Source organism: Gorilla gorilla, chromosome 20, assembly GCF_029281585.2.
Source record: "Gorilla gorilla gorilla isolate KB3781 chromosome 20, NHGRI_mGorGor1-v2.1_pri, whole genome shotgun sequence".
In the NCBI taxonomy this organism is placed as follows: domain Eukaryota; kingdom Metazoa; phylum Chordata; class Mammalia; order Primates; family Hominidae; genus Gorilla; species Gorilla gorilla.
In genome coordinates, this window is record NC_073244.2 from 41565311 (window position 1) to 41580496 (window position 15186).

A 15186-nucleotide genomic window follows, 5' to 3' on the forward strand; every position below is an offset into this window, starting at 1 on the left:
ATATGGTAATTATAATGCATTAGCATGCTAAGAGGCACTCCCACCAGCGCCATGACAGTTTACAAATGCCATGGCAACGTCAGAAAGTTACCCTATACAGTCAAAAAGGGGAGGGACCCTCAGTTCTGGGAATTGCCCACCCTTTCCTGGAAAACTCAGGAATAATCCACCCCTTGTTTAGCATATAATCAAGAAGGAACAATAAATATAAGCAGCTGAGCGGCCCATGCTGCTGCTCTGCCTATGGAGTAGCCACGTTTATTCCTTTACTTTCTTCATAAACTTGCTTTCACTTTACTCTATGATTTGCCTTGAATTCTTTCTTGCATGAGATCCAAGAGCCCTCTCTTGGGATTTGGATCAGGACCCCTTTCAGGTAACAGCTTGATGGTTCAGTAAGTGCTTTTGGTTGCTGACATGGTAAAGCTATGGACCTCCCACTGGTAGGAAGGCTCCTCTCTGGGATGGTGGGTGAACGTGAGCAGATCACGGCTGATTCTCTACTTCAACTGCCTTTGCAGCCAGGGGGACCCATGGTGAGACACCGTGGCTGTGGTCAAGGACCTCTGTGCCCAAGCAACAAGGCACATTTCCTAGACTGAGCAAGAGCAGTCTTTGCGTTGGCCCTGCCAGCTGTGTGTGGTTTGAATATGGTCAGGGCAGACCCTCCATCCTGTAAGAAGCATAGATTTCTTCTAACTTGCCCAGTTCTGAGCTATCACAATCACTCTCATCTGTGTCACTGAGCTCTGCTCGGCAAGTGTGGTTCCTCCCAAAGACATCTCACCAGGCTGCACCAAAGAATGCTAAGTCCATATACTTAGCAGCTTCAGGCTACCAAGCTTGGGTTGGTCTTCCCTGAGCCCCTGCATCTGGATCCAGGTGCACTGGAGGAATTATGGGGTTAATAGAGGAACTTCCAGAGTGTGGAACTTCTGCAGAGGGGCATCTTCCAAGAAAAGCAGAGCGGCTTCCCCCATTAGGAATGGTTTGTGGCCAGGAATCTCTGGGCTGTCACATCCAATTATGCAGCCTACTAATCAGCAGAGAACTTGGGAACATCCTGACTAGGGGAAGTCGGCATCTGTTCTAAATCTTGCCCTCGGAGCAGGAGCAGTGCCAAATGCCACAAAGACTGCTTAGCTGGGTACAAAAGATGCTGTCAACAGGCCAGAAATGGAAAGAAGTCCTGATTTGATTTGAATGAACTATTTTTTTAAATGGGATAGGGAAAAAAAAGTAATTGAATTACCTCCAATAAAAATAAGCTCCCACATTCTTTGAGAAAAAAAAAATATACACAAGTTGTGTCTGGTTAGAAATAGAGATATTCACTGCTTTGGTTTCCAGTATAAGTAGCAAAATTCATGAACTCCTCACTCGGGTAATAGTTTTAAAAAGCTGTTTCTTTGAGACTGCATGGCAGGTGATGTATATTTCCCCAAACCTAGGCTCTAACCTACTTTGTCAAACATGTCAATCATTTCTTCTTTCGGCAATAGCTAACCAGGGGACATGGCACACTAAGAGTGACAGTTGCCTGGGCATTTCTGTGGCGTGAGGTTGCTTTGTGCCTCAGTGTGGTCCCTAGCAGAGAAATGAACCCCTTCTCCATCATTGGCCTCACTTTTCCTAACTTTGGCTTATTATTTTGGTCAATAGACTTTTTTTTTGTTTGTTTTGAGACAGAGTCTCACTTTGTCGCCCAGGCTGGAGTGCAGTGGCATGATCTCAGCTCACTGCAGCCTCCACCTCCTGGGTTCAAGCAGTTCTCCTGTTTCGGCCTCCCGAGTAGCTGGGACTACAGGCATGCACCCCCACGCCCAGCTAATTTTTGTGTTTTTAGTAGAGGCAGGGTTTCACCACATTGGTCAAGCTGGTCTTGACCTCCTGACCTCAGGTGATCCACCCGCTTCGGCACTGGGATTACAGGCATGAGTCACGACGCCCGGCCGGTCCCTGGACATCTAACAAGAAAAACAAAAATTTGTTGAAAGCCTTGACTTGGGTTAAGGCTCTGTGCAGGGGCTGGAAGACCACATTGGCAGAGGGTCATGATAGAGCTTATAGGCTACTTGATGAGATAAAACATTCCTGTGTGCAAACTCTCGTAACAATACAAAGGACAAAGGGTGGCTGCATGGGATGGTTCATCCCAGGAAAGGGATGGAAATTATGATCTGCAAATGTTCAGAGAAAGGCAGAGTTGGGATGGTCAGGAAGGTCTTCAGAAATGGGATTTGAAGGGTGGGTAGAATGTGGCAAGCTGAGAAGGAAGTGGGCATGGCTATGAAGGTTGTGTGCTGTGTTCACCCACAAGGCTCCTTGAGAAGGTATTAGTTAAAAAATACTCTAGTTATATGATTTCCAACTTTTCAGTAATAATCACAATAAGCCTGTAGTAAAGTTCTAATGGCATTGGTTCCTGGACCTGGTTATATGGCCAGCTTCTTGGTTCCTATTAGCATAAATAAGCTGCACATATGGAGATGAGGTTGCATGACTTGATGATTTCAGTCAATAAAAAGGGACTGGAATGGACTTTCTGGTTTCTTGATTTGTAAAGAAGGGCGTGGCATGGACCAGGGGCCATAGCAATGATCTCCACTCTTTATGCAGGACACACACACGGGGTGAGAAGAGCTCCAGTGTCCTGTCCTGGGCATTGGCAAGCCAGAGGCACTGGGGAGGGCTGTCCTGTCTCTGGTCTTCCCTGGTTTGCATTGACATGTTGGTTGGTGGCTTTCATATGGGGACATGGAGTCTGATAGCTACATTGCTTCTTTACTCCACATAGGGCTTTGGGATCTTTTCAGAAGCTACTGCAAGAGACTGGGCCATGGGCTGACCCTCCCTAGACTTGAAGACATTGCCCTGCTTTTCAGTCTGTCTCTTTCTCCCTCTCTGCTTTGTTGTTCTAAGACCTCTTGTTCCAAGAAGTTCACATCTTTTCACATCTCTGTCCCAAGCACCCAACATACACTGGACAGGGGGAATTTTTTTTAAGAATTTCAACTCTTATTTTAGATTCAGGGGTACAAATGTAAGTTTGTTGACACGGTTATACACGTGATACCGAGGCTTGGGGTATGATTGAAACTGCGACCTAGGTAGTGAGCGTGATGCCCAATAGGTAGTTGTCAACCCTTGTTGCCCTCCCTCCCCCTTCCAATCACTCCCAGTGTTTATTGTTTTCATCTTTATGTCCTTGTGTACCCAATGTTTAGCGCCCACTTATGAGTGAGAACATGCAGTTCTCATAACTGCATGCAGGTTTTCTGTTCCTGCATTAATTCACTTAGGATAATGGCCTCCAGCTGCAACCATGTTGCTGAAAAGGATATGATTTCATTCCTTTCTATGACTGCATAGTATTCCATGGTGTGTATGTGCCACCAAAAGCCTCATCCAAACCATAATGATTTCAAAAAGAGAAAGCAATGCCGGCCCCTTCCGGTAAGAAGGAATCAGCACAAGAACTCTGGCAATGAAAAAGATCAGAGTGTTTTCCTACCTCTAAAGGATGGCACGAGCTCCTCAGCAGTGGATCCTACAACCAGATTTAAATGTCCGAAAAGTCAGGCATAGAATTCAGAATCTGGAAGGCAAGGAAGTTCAGTGAGATTCAAGAGAAAGTTGAAATTCAATCCAAGGAAGCCAGAAAAACCACAAAGGTCTTATGTTTCTGAGTGGCGGAAAGAGAGGCTGACCCCAGGCTGCTTCTACTTTCAGCCCTGCAACTGTGCCAATATAGAGACCACTCAGGAGCTGAAATACAAACTCACATCCAGATAAACAATTCTCCCATCCATGTCTGAGTTACCTCCCTGGATTTTGTCCTGTAGTTTTATGTACTCTGTGCCTCTCTATGTTCTTTATCAAGCCTGTCCTCCAGGTAATCAATTGATGCAACGAGTGATTAGCAAGCTGCTCTTCACACTAGCATCCACAGACACCAGTGTCTCTTCCTGGGGCCTTCTCCCTGAGGACTAAAGCCAGGACCTTCTTGGAACACACCACTTCCCATGCAGCCTTTCTTGGTGCTGTCTCTGTGTTTCTCACAACCCACAGATCATGGTTTTGGGAAACAGGTATTGAGACATCATAGATTGCCATCACTACTTCTGGAAAATTAGAACCCTACTCCTTTGTTTATAAAATGAAAATAAAATCCTGTTCCATCCATGGCCCTGCCACTGAGCTACAGCACTCTCATTCCCTGCTGGTCGCCATCTCTACCTCTGGATCATGCCATCTCTGTCATTGTAGACTTTAGCTCTTTGTTCACAGTTATCTCCATTACCCAGATTCTTCCCAGGACTCCATGTGAATTTGGGATTCTGTATGAATGCTCAGCGCAATGTATGATCCTTTTATCACCTCAACACCCTGCACTACAATGGCCATTTTTTCCACCCAGCCCTTGACTACCAGTCCTTACAGATGTACTCTCCTTATCTCTAACTCCAGCCTCTTGATTTCCTAAAGAGCTTGCTTCACTCCTTGGGTCATCATTGTGGTTGGACCTTAGTGAGGTTTCCAGCCCGCTGAGTCCTGCCTTTCTTTCTGTCATTCTTCTCCAGGGCTCTCTCACTCCCTCCCCCAGCTTTGATTCTAGAGCTCGTCATTTAATAATCTTTTTTGTGGTTTGTCTTTAATGCCTTTGGTCCAGGAAAGGCCCTAATACCAGAAGAACCTCAGTATTAATGTCTCTTGTTCTTATAAGCACAGCTGAGTCTTGCTAGAGAAAAATCACAAAACAGGACAGAGCGGTGGTCGAACAAATGTTGCACAGCAAAGGCAGCTTCATTTGGGCCCCAGCTCTTTTCCACAGCCTGTTATATTTGAACAGTAAAGTTTAGCTACTACCCTATCACACAAATTATTCTTGCTGAGGTGACTCACAGCCTGTTGGATAAATGACACCAACATGTCAGTCCAGCCCTTTGCCATCTCTCACAGAAGCCCAGTCTGCGGCAGAATTATCTCACCACCCTCCAGTCCACTATCGGAGTCCTAGAGAATGTTCACCAGTGTTTTCCTGTATTTTTAGGCAAAGTATTTCACCTTACAGCAAGTCCAGAGGATGGCAGAGATTCACAGTGGCTTCTCTTACTGACCTAGCCTGTCGCTGAGCTCTGTCTGTAGGAACTGTGCCAGACAGCTCGGTTCTCCTGCTCAGTGATCCCTCCTGCTCTCCTGCTGGGTCCTCGAGTGGACTTATTCTCTTCTTCCCTCTTGAATTTAGGCATGGCTCTTTGATTATGTCTGACCCCTAGGCTGTGGCCAGAACACTATTACTCGTGCTGGTCCTTGCAGATCCACCCCTCTTGTGCCATGACATGCACTGCAACAGACTTTGAGATGGAGCCCCATCAGCCAGGGTCCCTGGAGAGTATGATGACAGAGCCCCCTGCTAATGTGCATAAATGGGGAGTAAGAGCAAGAAATATATTTATCTTATTCTTCTATTTTGGTTTTTTGTTACTGCAGCATAACTTAGCCTAACTCGACAGATCCAGAAGCTGCAAAAGTTGACCCTTGAACGGTGTCACAGGGCAACCCCTGTCAATCCTGTGACCCATTCTGTTGCCAAAGACCCTTAGCGCTCCCTACTGCCCACTCCTCCCCTGGGGTCCCCCTTCTCTTATGTCTCTCCTATAGCCTGAGATGTCAATCATTCTCTCCTCTGTCTGCCATGCTGATGATGGTCTTTGAGGAGGGATAACAAGGATCAGTTGAGAGAAGAAACAGAGCAAAATTAGGGCTTAGAGCCCAGCTATCAATCACAGGGATGTCTGGTGCAGGAGACAGAGAGCTGCTATGGGCACCGTGGCCCCTCCAGTGGGGGCCCACAAGGTGAAGCAGGACTGGAGCAGGGAGTGATGCTGAGAATGAGTGGCATCGCCACTGGGGGAGCTTGCACACCCCTCCCCTCCCAGGGTTCCCCCTCCCACCCCCCCCCGAGTCCTTGAAAAGGGCTTCCGTGGCCTGTCTCCGCCCCTGCTCTTATTTGCCATCCTCCAAAGAGAAGCTATTAGCCTAGGTAAACACTCCCTCTCCCGAGTGACTTGATCTCTGTACTCCCTGATTCAGTTCCTTTGCAAGGTAAATAACTATAAATACTAAAACATGTCAATAGCTTTATTAATAAATAACTTCTGGCTATCTTAGAGATTCTGTGCTGTGGGCTTTTTCACATATTTTATGTGGCTTAACCATTGCTGGCTGAAGGATGGCTGGAATCTGTCTAGCACATCAGAAATCACAGTACTTAGATTCCCCAAAATGTTGGCCATTCACGGTGTTAATGCTTTTTTTTCTTGGTATAATTTTTTTTTTCATTTAATTTGGAGCTCATGTAGCTTATAGCCCAATGTTAATACCATAAGGCACAGTGATTCAGTCATGCCCATGCCCATCTTAGCGTTAGAATTTTAAACTTTCGAACCCTAACTTCTCATCAGAATGAAGCCTAACAAATCCTCCTCCCAAGAGCATTTTCAAAAATCCTGTGATAAAATACACTTATTTCTCATTTGCAGTTAACTTGAAATAATTTTCATATTTTTTTCCCAAAACTTTATCCTAGTCATTTTTTTCAGGAATTATCAAGTTTTCTTCAAGAAAACTGAGAACTGCAATTCTTAAAACCAAGTCAATTATCTAGATAATGCTTTCTGAAAATCTAACTCAAGTTTGGTGTCTTTTTGTCTGGTTTTGAGTCTCATTTTAGAAGAAGGCCTCCAAGGAACAAGAGTTTCAAAATTTTCCAGAATGAGATTCTGTATTTTTCTTGTGGATTTCCCAAGATCCATATGCAGCCTTGGAGCAAACACTGTGAGCCCCATGGGTTTGACCTGGGCAGATGGGTCCGTCTTCAATGCTCTGGGCAAGTCTCTGGCTACGCAGAGCTCCGGTTGGAAGTGCAGAGCTCTGACCTGAACTGCACATTGTGGATGTTGTCTGATCTCAGTAGCAACACTGACAGCGTTCTCAGACACTCACATTTCTGTAGGCAAAGGGGAATTCTTTCTCCAGTGTTTCCTCTGAAGACACTAAGCTGCATCGGTGTTTTCTCTTCTTCTTTCCCATTATCCAGCAGGTTACCCTCAACCTCCTCCCAAGAAAGGAGACTGAATGGAGCACAGAGCTGACCACGTCAGACTCACCTGCGGGTCCTTCAGTTAGTAGCTCTGCTCTGTAGTGACTCCCCCTAGAAGGCTGGCAGGGGGCAGGTGCCATGAGCTGCCTCTGTCTGGGAGGTAACAGATCTGACTTACACCATTAAAGGACACTCTGGTGGATGGACAGATAACTGGGAGGCAGTGGCAAGAGGGGAAGCAGAGAAGTCAATCAGGAGGCTATGGCCATAGCCCGGGTGGAAGATGGTGGTGCCAGACTTAGTGGGATGGTGAGGAATTTAGAGAGGAGGAGAAGGATGCATTGATTCAAGGGGAACTTTGATATAAATGGCATGAACTTCCTTGCACAGACTAAGTGTGGGTGTGACGGAGAGGTAGGAATTAGGTGTGTCCTGTAAACTTTTGGCTTGACCAGCAGGGTACATGGTAATGTTGAGATGGGGAAAATTGGGCAAGAGATAGGTCTGGGTGGAAATAAGTGTTCTAGTTGGTCATGAAGGATTTGTGAAGCTGACAGTGGTATTTGCAGCAGAGAATCCAAATAGGTAGTCACCTGCCACACCTGGGGCTCATAAGAGAGATCAGATCTAGCGATCTAGAGGCACTCTCAAATTGATGAGATTCAAGTCCTTGAACTGGCTGAGAGAATGACAAGAGGGAATAGAATGTGAGTACAGAGTTAGCCTGAAGATAATAGTTATTCATTTAAATATTACTGTAGTCTTTTATTTATTTATTTATTTATATTTTAGAAATGGGGTCTCACTGTATTGCCCAGGCTGGTTTCAAACTCCTGTCCTGGCTTCAAGTGATCTTCCTGCTTTGACATCCCAAAGCGAATAGAATTACCAACATTTTAGTCTTTAATTATAGGAGACATGGCTCATTTTCAAAATATTGATCAATAAAATGTAGTTCCCTTTGGACCACCCCTAAATTCCTGTCCTATTTTCATATTTATTCACCATAACCAGCATTGCATATACCTCCTTTTGGACCTAAAATGGAGTACATACATTTATATGAACATCTAGATATATTTAAATAGCATATTTCCATAGAGTACTGTCTTTTATTTACATTAAATATGTATCTTAGAGATCTTCCCATGTCAATACATATAGATTTAACTTGGTGTTTTAGGGTGTGCTACTTGATATTTTATAGAAATATATATTTAATAGAGATAGGGTCTTACTATTTTGACCAGGCTGGTCTCGAACTCCTGGCCTCAAGCAATTCTCCCATCTTGGCTTCTCAAAGTGCTAGGATTACAGGTGTGATCCACCACCACTGGCCTGTTACTCCATAGAATTAATGTGCTACAGTTTACCTAACACTTCCCCTACTGATGGACATTCATACTGTTTCTAATGTTACGCTTTGCATTCCAACATATAGAGTTTGTGCGGAGGTCGTGTGGAGCTCATGTGGAGATGGAGGGCCACCAAAGGACCCTGAGATAGACAGTGTGACTAGAGAGGAGGAGGAGGAAAAAGAGGAACATTTACAATTCTGGAAGCCAAGAGTTGAGAGTATTTTGGAAAGAGGAAGGGGTCAAATATTTTGAACACCCACGAAAGGTTAAAGAAGTTTAAGATCTAGAAGTATCCATTGAATTGGGGAACATGGAACTCAATGTTGACTTGTCAAGACTGGATTAAGAAAATGTGGCACATATACACCATGGAATACTATGCAGCCATAAAAAATAATGAGTTCATGTCCTTTGTATGGACATGGATGAAGCTGGAAACCATCATTCTCAGCAAACTATCGCAAGGACAAAAAACCAAACACTGCATGTTCTCACTCATAGATGGGAGTTGAACAATGGGAACACATGGACACAGGAAGGGGAACATCACACACCGGGGCCTGTTGTGGGGTGGGGGGAGGGGGGAGGGATAGCATTAGGAAATATACCTAATGTTAAATGACAAGCTAATGGGTGCAGCACACCAACATGTTACATGTATACATATGTAACTAACTTGCACGTTGTGCACATGTACCCTAAAACTTAAAGTATAATAAAAGAAAAAAAAACTAATTCAGTGGACAGTGAGCATGAGAGCCAGACAAGAAAGGGGTGCAGAGGGAACAAAGGGGGAGACTTGGCCAAGGCAGCCCTCTTGGGTGCTACTTAGAGAGGTCGCTGTGAACATGAGCCGGGAAATGGGAGCTAGAGCTGTGGGGGAAATGGACTCAGGGAGATTCCCCCTTTTTTTCCTTCCTTCTTTCCCTTCCTCCCTCCTTCCTTCCCTCCCTCCCTCTCTTCCTTCCCTCCCTCCTTCATTCCCTCCCACTCCCTGCCTCCTTCCTTTCCTCCCTCCTTTTCTCCTCTTCCCTCTCTACCTCCTTCCCTCTCTCTCTCCTTCCTTCTTTCCCTCCTTTCTTCCTTCCCTCTCTCACTTTCCCCTCCCTTTCCGCCCTCTTTCCTTCCCTCTCTCTTTTCCTTCCCTTTTTCCTTCTCTCCCTCCCTCTCTTCTTCCTTCCCTCTCTCCTTCCTTCCTTCCTTCTTCCTTCCTTCCTTCCTTTCTTCCCTCCCTCCTTCTTTCCCTCTCTTCCTCTCTCCTTCCTTCACTCCCTCTCTCCTTTCTTCCCTTTCTCTTTTTCTTCCCTCCCTTCTGCCCTTCCTCCTTCTTTTCCTCTCTCCCTCCTTCTTTTCCTCCCTCCCTCCTTCCTTCTTTCTTCCCTCCCTCCCTCCTTCCTTCCCTCCTTCCCTCCCTCTTTCCTTCCCCCTCCCTCTCTTCCCTCTTCTCTCTCTCCTTCCTCCCTCCCTTATTCCTTCCTTCCCTCTCTTTCTCTTCCTTTTCCTCCCTCCTTCCTTCCCTCCCTCACTCCTTTCTTCCCTCCTTCCCTAGTCCCTTTCTTTCCTCTCTCCCTCCTTCTTTCTCTCCCTCTTTCCTTCATTCCCTCTCTCCTTCCTTCCTTCTTTCCTTTCCTCTCTCCCTTTCCTCCCTCTTTCCTTCCTTCCCTCCCTCCATCCCTCCTTTTTATTCCTTTCTCCCTTCCTTTCCTCCCTCCCTTCCTTTTCTTCCTACCTCCCTCCGTTTCCTCTTTCCTCAAGTTGGCACATGAGTGGCACTGCTGAAGTCACACATTCTCAGACTCCATTTCTGGGTTTCACATTGGAATGACAGTAATGATGTCTGTGAGCACATAGTAGGCATGGTATAAATAACGCTTGAGTAAAATCAGGAGCAAAGTGCACCTTTTTTGCAGAGTTGTTTCCTAGTAGGAAAATGTGTGAAGAGCCCTTAGAAGACCATGGGCACCCAGGCCCACTCAGTCCTTGTCACTTGTGGCCAGTGACTGCCACGGAAGAACAAAGGCTTCAGCAATGCTCCCCGTTCCCAGGCTTGCCTCCTTTTGGCTCATAAACCAAAATGACCAAGGCTTTGGGCTAGATGTAGTGAAATGCACTTGGAGGTGCCTCTGGTCAACCGGTCGAGGAGTGGTGGCTCCTCCAGCTCCTGTCCCGTTGTGTGGTCACCGCCTCTCCCTCCACCTCATACAAGTGTTTCTTCAGCAGCTGCATTAGCTCCGTAGAATCAGCAACACGAATTTTTTTTCAAAGTAAATTTACTTCTGTAGAAAAGAAAAAGAATGTGGCTATTTTGGACTTTGATGAGATGCACTTTGTATAGCTGGAAATATGAGTAGAAGTTTTCATAATCAAAAGCGACCAAGCAGAGGCTCCTGGCCAGGGGATACGCTGCAGGAAGTCTGAGCCCACCTTCCAGGGAGGTAACGGTCTCTCCACATCCAGGGCAGCAGAGGTGCCGTGGAAATAGTGCTCCGTGCCACTTGCTAGATCTGACCACTGTGCTGGGCTCCAGCTGCTCAAAACATAAATCGTCTTTAAACACCTGGGGCCTGCCTACCTCCCGCAGCCATCTTCGGGCCAATTCGTCAATCCTCGCTTGTTCCATGGTCCTTTTTTTGAGCCTTGATAATGCTTCTGAAAGAAGCTGGGGACACTTTTGCCATTCATCACCAAAGAATGCAACATTCTGTACATTTATTACAGTATACGTTATGAGCGCACTACTAACTAAAAAAAAGCAAACCCAAACCTTTCATTTCTCTGAAGTTTTCCTTTATCTTTACCAAACAGATACCCAATATGACTGAGAATTTAATACCCTAAAGTTTAAGACCGGTTTGTAAACATGGTCCCTGCTGGCTGCTATTGATCTTTTGCTATTTTAATGCATTTTTACTGACCGACATGTCCTGTGGTAAGGAATATTGCCTAAATTAGTTATCTGATTGGTTCTTTTGATTAATGACGGGCCTGTGCTCCATTACACATGACAACATGATCAGAATAATCACTATCGCTATCCAAGCCAGGCCTGGCATTTTTTATTCCTTCATTTTTAAAGTTCATTTATAAAATTATTTAATGTATACGTCCTAAGTTGTAATTTATTTACATGACACTTTTTTCGATGGGAACTGTTGTACTGTGTCACAAATGGCTAAGAAAACAAGGTAAACTAGATGTACAGATCAATGTCTCTTGGCTCAAGGGGAAAAAAACATAATCAAGATTCAGGAGCTGACCTTGTACCAAAGTCCAACCTGTCACAGAACAAACACTGAGATACCCAACAGATCACCAGGCATGGCAGGACATGTTCTCCTACAATCCCTTCTCTCCATCACCTTCTTTCTGCCTGGAACTTCTAGCCCTTGGACCTCTCAACTTCCTTCCTTCTGAGTGTAAAATAAGACAGTGTAAATTCTTCCTGGCCCTGGCTGCAGCCTGTGTTCACCAAGCGGGCTTCTTGTGCATATGATAATTTGGCAAGAGGCCCTATCAGGGATCCAGAATATTCAAAATCAGAATGTGGACCACATCTGAATGAGAAAATTGTGTGCGTATTTTAAGCAATGACATGATATTAGTTCTGGAGAAATGAAAAGATCTGAATTTAGTCTATCCAATGATTGGATAACACCACTCCTCAGAGGACCTGCTTTAATGTAATTATGGTTTGGCTTAATACAAACTTGGCTGGGTAATAAAATGTAAGTTGTGAGTAGGTCTGGAATCTTTGAGGCTTCTCAAGAAGTTGGCTCTGTTCAAAATTTTTCTCTCACCCATGCCCTGCTCAACTTCGAAGAAAGATCAAGGAAGAAAAGCTTCAGCCTTGCTCCTTTTTGAGTTCTATCATTTTGTGAATTTCTAGAGTCCAGGGTAATAGGCTTTTTAGGGAGCCAACACTGGGCTTCCAAGAGCCAGCTGTACTTTTCCTAAAAGGCGCCACCTCTCTGAGGCAATTTGGCAAAGCTTCTAGCCACTTCTCCATCAAAAAAGTATTACTTGAGTAAAATCAGACAAGCCTAGGGTCATGCTAGATGTATTATTATTTCAAACAAAATTTGGTTGCCTCCCTATCCTTGTCTTGCTCTTCCTATCTCCCCACACCTGCTCTCACCCTCAGTTGCCTCCATTTCTTCTAGAAGAGTCCTTGCCATGTTTCTCAAGCTCCATTCTGCCCCTAAGACCCACCCTGCCCCCCAGCATTGGTCTGACTGCAGGTACCAGGGACCCTGGGCACTGCGATTTCATGTCAACAAATGGCTCCTAATTCAATATCTAACACTGAACGAGATGTATGAATGGTATCAGAGCCCAGGAACATAGAACCTTTCCGTTGATCTCGGAGAATCCTTTGCCATCCTGTTTGCATGATGTTGTTAGAGACTGTAGCATTTCCCGGTGGACACGGTGGGCCCTGGCCAGGCTGTTGTTGAACTTAAACAGAAAGTTCAAGTTCTTGGGTAGAAGGTCGGATGGGTTACTGGTGACCAGTGAGGTGATGTGCCGGAGACCCTACAGAGTGGACAGCACATTTTTTCCCACACACAGTCCTCACTGGTGACCTCTGTCTCTTCTCAGGTCCCAGGGAGATGGTCTCACCTCCTTCTCAATTCACATGAGGGAAGCTCCTTTCTTACCAGGTGGAGTTGCAGCTCTAAGCCCTCTGTTTTCTATGATCCTTGTCAATACCTGGCACCTTTGGCATGTTACCATGTTACAAAAGCCAAACAGACCTAAAGCACCCCACGTTTATGGGTTCAGTCTTTTACACTCTACCTGAACTTCAAAGTCAATAGAAGAACAACATGTGGGTTTCCAAGCAAAGGCACTTAAAATATAGTGAAGTGTATTTCCACGGTCTTTTTTACCCCCTAGACTTAATTAATGTTGTAAATAACACCTCTTATCTTCTTCATAATGATTTGCTCTGTTATACTATTACAAAATTTCATTCCTTCAATTCTCACAGTCATTTGCACAGCTCAGACATGAAATAGAACTTTGGTGAGACACCTACCGCAGGAAACGCCTGCATGTTTGTGCAGAGGGTGCACGTATATGTGTGCCCGTGGACTTGGGAGGCATTCTGGGGTCTAAGATAAGCAAGCAAGTGAGATTATGTTGAATATGCAAGATATGTTAATATGATTAAATGACTACTGGATCGCCCAACATAATCAATTGAAATATTCACCAACTTTGTGTTGAAATTGGAAGAAATTATTACCTTGAGGCTGCCAAACACATTTTGCAGCTTTGAATTTGCAATAATGCATGTCTCACTTAGCATTTAAAAACGTACTTTTGACTTTAATAAAGTAAGATGAGTCTATTAAAGAGATATTCACCAGAATGGAAGGAAGATTCAACCAGCAGAGGCGACAACGCAGAGAAAGACACCTGGGCAGTGGTGGGGACTGCTTGCCTCTTCCCTTCCTCCCTCCCTTTCTCTGTCCCTCTCTCTCTTCTTTCCTTCTTCAGGGACTTGAGGCTGAGTTTTCCAAGGGGAAGCATCCTATTCCAAGCCATTCCTGTTAATTTATCATTGCATTATTTGCCTTCACTCTCAAAATCCTGCAAAATGATTTAGTCTCTTGATGTGATTTACTTGTGTTTTAAAACTCCATGCAACACCATCAAGATCAGAGGGATGCAAATGTGTCTTCTCTCTCACTGAACAAGCACAGCTAAAACAAATGAAATCAAAGATGCATATTCTTTTGCCATGGCTTTGCAAAATGTAAGTGATGGAGGAAGGCAGTAGTCATTCGGCTCTGTTCTATTATTGACAACAGCAGACGTAGAAATTAGAAAACAAATCCCCTTTTAAATGAAACGAAGTAAAAGGCCTCCCTCACTCAGAGGAAATACTAATTGGAGCTACCTTGCTAATGCTAGCGAGTCACAGGAAGGAAACATTAAGTTATTATTTTTAATAATGTTTACAAGTCTATCCAGCCATTTCCAGCCGGTGAAAGATGTCAGCCTTGGCAGAACGTGGCAGATCTACTTTTCACCAGAGATGCTGCTCGTCTTCCCCCTGATAGCAATCATTAATTTTATTTTTTAACCCAGTCTTCAAATGAAGACAGATGAGCTGGAGAGTTTTAAATGCAGGCTGCTTATGTTCAGAAAAATGGCTGTGAGATGCCAGATCACGGCATCTAAGCCGAGGCCAGTTATGGTTTGGGAAGAAAAGAAAAACAAATGTAAGAGGAGTGGCAGAGCCAGGCCTCGGAGGGGCTGAGAGTGACAGCAGAAAAGAAAAGGGTGCGGGGAGCAGGCCTGTGTGCTGGTCTTTGGGTCTGACCATTTCATAATTGTGTTGGAGAGTTACAGATACAATTATGGTTAATTGATCTTGATAATTTTAACATTACATTTTAATATTTATTTTTTATTAACAACCTTCTCAGTGTCAGAGATCAACATGCCTATTAGATATCACATCATTGATAGCATTGTGCCATGTCTTTAAGAAAAACGTTTTCTTCATCCACGTAATTTCATCCAAGCCATATTTTTAGTCGAATGTCAATTAGCCTCATTTGATTGCTGTCATTGTATTTTTAAGTCAAAGATTGTGACTTGATCTCACTTTAAGCTGCTCCAGACAGATTTCAAGTGACCCTTAGCTTAGAGGTTGTTAAGAGATCTGCTTACTTGCATTCAGTAGATCATTTGGTTCTCAAAGGAAATAGG